At 40.2% G+C, this 4,583-nt stretch overlaps 1 pseudogene; it reads right to left on the bottom strand.

The window, feature by feature from the left end:
- Positions 1–2,772: 2,772 nt before the first annotated feature.
- LOC116563834 lies at positions 2,773–4,156 on the bottom strand (annotated as a pseudogene).
- Positions 4,157–4,583: the final 427 nt, after the last annotated feature.

Here is a 4,583-nt window from a genome sequence, read left to right as displayed (position 1 = left end):
TATTCACATCACTGTTCTTAGGGACATGAACTTGTGTGCACAGAGCTTTGGGCATTTTACTGCAGCTTTCCCTGGTAAATTAGTATAATTACAACCATATTCTGTGATTAGCCTATTAAGCTCCCAAGCCCTCGAAATGGGATTGTTCCTTCTTGAAGGTAAAGAGTTGGAGCTGAGCACTGCAGAAGGCATAACTGTACAGTCTAGAGATTTATTTTTTTGAAGACAAACCAGAATTTAGTAATCTGAAAGAGTGTTATCCATCAGAGTGTCTGCTTATAAGACAACAAATGTATTTCAAGGATCTTGCAGTTAGTTGCTCAACATTCAGTAATTCCATCTGCCCTTTTGGATTTCCACATCACCTGGCCTTTCTCATCCAGGGCTCTGTGCAAGAAGCTTGATGTCCTAAAGGTATCCATTGTATATAGTACGTATTGTATGTGATAGGAATGAACTTCTCTTCTATACCTCTATATTAGTACTAATGATGTTCCATTCTCGGTAAAATAGGATACTCAAATTTTTTTCTGTGTTTTGTGGTTCAGATGAGGAACCTGGATGAAAAAGCTGCCAGTGACTCTTATAGTTTTCATAGAGCTATAATTATTAATTGGCAGATGGCTGTGTAATTAGTTCCTGCTATAATTATTAATTGCAGTAATTTAATAATAATTATTAAATTGAAGGAAGAGGGAGGGAGTCAGAAGTTTAAAGAAATAGTAATATATTTGCAATGTCCATTTGAGCTGGGCCAGGAAAATAATCTTTGACTTAACACCAAAAAGTAGTATAGTGTAGCTGAAGATGTTCAGCGGCAGAGTAGGGGAGGAGAGAGGTAGAGGCAAGTCTGGAGTAAAGATCTTGAGCTGCGCCATCCAATAGAAACACAGTGAGGCCGCGCGGTGGCTCACGCCTGTAATCCCAGCACTTTGGGTGGCTAAGGCTGCTGGATCATGAGGTCAGGAATTCAAGACCAGCCTGGCCACATGGTGAAACCCCGTCTTTACTAAAAATACAAAATTTGCCCCAGCATGGTGGTGAGCAGCTGTAATTCCAGCTGCTCGGGAGGCTGAGTCAGGAGAATCACTTGAACCTTGGAGGCAGAGGTTGCAGTGAATCAAGATCACACCACTGCACTCCAGCTAAGGTGACAGAGTGAGATTACATATAAAAAAAAAAAAATACAATGTGAGCCTCATTTTAAAAAAGATAAAATTAACTATAATAATACATATCATATAACCCAAAATGTTATTTTTATTATGATCAATATTATTAATATGAATTTTCTATTCTTTTTTTGTATTTCTCTTCAAAATCTGGTATTGGATTTCCAGCACATCTCAGATTGGACTTGTCACTCTTCAGTTGCTCAGTAGTCACCTGTGGCTAGCGATACTGCATTGGACAGCACAGTTTGAGATGCCATATCACCACATAGATTATGTAATTTATAGTTAAACAGTAAAGCTGTGTTTTTCAACATGTCATAAAATACAAATATGCCAAAAGCAAAAACAGTCATTTGTAGATGTTCTCTCTCTCTCTCTTCCCTCTTCTCCCTCCATTCCTTCTTTCTAAGCCTTGGGGCACTGTCTAGCATAGAGAGGTCAGAGAGAGCCTAGGTAAAGGGACTGGAAAAACGACGGTGAGGCAGGAGAACCAGGAGAGTGTGGCGCTCAGGAAGCTACAGTATCCTGGAGCCAGCTTATATCCACTCAGGAGGGCTGATTGGTAAATTTTCTGGAATTTAGTGAACAGGTTGAAGTATGGTCATTAATAAAAATTATATAACCTAATTAAATAAATTGTATTTTAAAAAGTAGTAAGTACCCAAAACTCATTTATTCTTAATTTTTTTAAAAAGGAGGATTTCTTTGACAAGTTTTACTTAGCTCAACGTACCTAAAAGGAAATCACAATACAATGAAAGATTGAAATCAAGGCCTCAGAATTTCATATAAATATCAAGACCAAAATCCTAAAGTATTGGTATTGCATCTCAAATTTTTCCCATTATTAACTTAAAAAAAGCTTAAATTTATGTGCCTTACAGGTTTTTAAATAAAACTAGAATTAACAAACATGCCAAAATGTTTCACTTTAATTATAGACGGACGCAGCTCCTATTTTGAGTTTTACCAAAAAAAAAAAAAGTGTCTTTTTTAAATTCTTTTTTTAAATTGTACTTTAAGTTCTGGGGTACATGTGCAGAACATGTGGGTTTGTTGGTGTACACTTGCCATGGCGGTTGGATGTATCCATCACCCCGCCATCTACATTAGGTATTTCTCCTAATGCTATCCCTCCCCTAGTATCCCACCCCCTGACAGGCTCCGGTGTGTGATGTTCCCCTCCCTGTGTCCATGTGTTCTCATTGTTCAACTTCCACTTATGAGTGAGAACATGCAAAAACCAAATGTCTTTCAGCACGCATCTACACAGTGTTCAATGTAACACAGCAAAGGGCAACACTGAACATAATTCAAGTGCTTTTACCTCAACACACTTAGTGCTTAAGAACATCCTATAATATGACTAACTTGAGCAAAGGTGGGACTTAACAGTTATAGTTTACTCAGCTTCACTGTTACATTGTAGATGAGTATTGTGTTAAAAAATACTGAGCCTTCAGTCTTCATAACAATCCTGATTTCCACTTAGAGAGTAAGCATAAATCATAAGCTTGTGTTGCAGAAACTGTTAAACCGAAGTTTTGGGTTTTTCTTAAAAAAAAAAAAACAAAAAAAACCAAGAGTCAGTGATCAATTATATTCCCCATCTACCACTCATACTGGACATGCTAGACATCCCTCACATTCCATTCATGCCTATAGAGGCATGGCCTCCATTACCGTAGCGGCTGCTGTTCATTGCTCTGTGGCTACTTTGCAATGTTTGGTTGAAAAACACAGGAGTTTTCCTATAAAACTTGGTCATATCACTCATGCTGCTCTGGCCTCCATACCCGCCTCCATAACTACCACTCAGCTGCTGGCTGGCTAGTTCACTGTAACTGGACTGGTTTCACACGCCCACACCCCGCATCATTGGCTACTGTAAGCATCGCCACTGGCTCCTGCTGTAGAATGCAAGAAGAGTTCTACATAGCTGTGTTGCATATCTGCTTTGCCTTTTGACACAGCTGCCACAGCATCTTCATGAGTTGCAAACTCAACATCTGCTTTACCAGTTACTCTGCCATCAGGACCAATTTCAATGTGTACCCTCACAGGATTGAGCGGTGAAAAAAATTACAAATGTCATTCTCAGTGGCTCTGTAAGGTAATCCACACATGTGTCCCGTTGTGCTCTGGAAAGTAGAGCCACCATCCCCATATTTGTGATCAGACATTCCTGAAAAACAATAATTGAGGTCTCTTCTAAATCTATCTGACCCAAATCCATAGCCATAGCCATTCTAGTGGCCATAGGTTCCATATCCTCCACCATAAGCACCATGCCTCATCCTCTCAAAGCCAGTTTCTCTGCCAATGCTGTTAAGCCCTCTGCCAGACCCAGCTCTGTCATGGGACCTGGCCTCTGCATGGTCATAAGCTTTCATGGTGGATCATAGTGAGTTCCAACTTCAGCCCTGCTGCTTTTAAAGATTCAATATACCTGTGCCCTATTCTTTCCTTGTGTTTCTTTGGAGCCTTTTCAGCTATTTCCTATGAAGCAAACTGCACGAAGACCTCCCCTGTGCTCCTCCCCTGGAAGCCCACCAGCAGTGTTATCCTATTTGGCATGATTTCCAACCCTGAGAAGAACTGAACAATTTCTTCCTTGCTGCATCCAAAGGGAAGTCCTCTAATCCGTTCAAAGCCATCGCTGGGCATGTCAGGACTATTTGGACCAGTATGCTTCAACACCCAATCCATTTCAACGTTGTTTAACTTGAATACTTCAACAAATCTGTGTCCCACAGTTTCTCTTTTTTCAGGGCCAATTTGACTTCATCTTCTGATTCAAGTTCAACAAAAACCTTGCCACTCAGTCTGCCTTCTCTGGTGGAGATGAAATGAATACCTTGAGCCTCGTTTTGAATTTTACAGTCAGAAAAAAACCGCTGCACTTCATCGGTTGAGCAAGACCAGGGCAAGCCCTGGTCCTTTACCACGAATCCTTTTCCACGTTTGGTGCCCAACATCATTGTCTTTTACGCAGTCTGGCATCAAAACAGACCAGGGTTTGGCAGGACTAAGAAGAAATGGCTCACTTCTTAATTATTTTGTTACACTTTATTAATATCTATGCTCCTGAGATTATGGCTGTTGCATCTGTATGGTGGAAATACTACATAATGGTGTGTACTACTGTTCATCTCTTTCCAACTTAGCAGTAGAGGTAGACTGAAATTGGCCATAGTGGGAGTATTTACATCACAGAAATCAGCAAAGGCAACAAATCGGAGCTTTTGAAAATTTTTCTGGACAACTGTTGTTAAACATTTACCAGCACACTACTACCTGGAAGCCATGAGAAGGTAGAGTATCAAGGGGAGAGGAATCAGTTGTGTCAAATGCTGCTAAGAAGAGGTGAGTAAGGTAAGCTTTGGGAATAGAACACTGGATTAAGCT

Source organism: Sapajus apella, unplaced genomic scaffold, assembly GCF_009761245.1.
Source record: "Sapajus apella isolate SASKATOON/1434 unplaced genomic scaffold, GSC_monkey_1.0 scaffold1, whole genome shotgun sequence".
NCBI lineage: Eukaryota > Metazoa > Chordata > Mammalia > Primates > Cebidae > Sapajus > Sapajus apella.
Note: the sequence above shows the minus strand (reverse complement) of the source record. Positions and strands in the feature narration are given on the sequence as shown.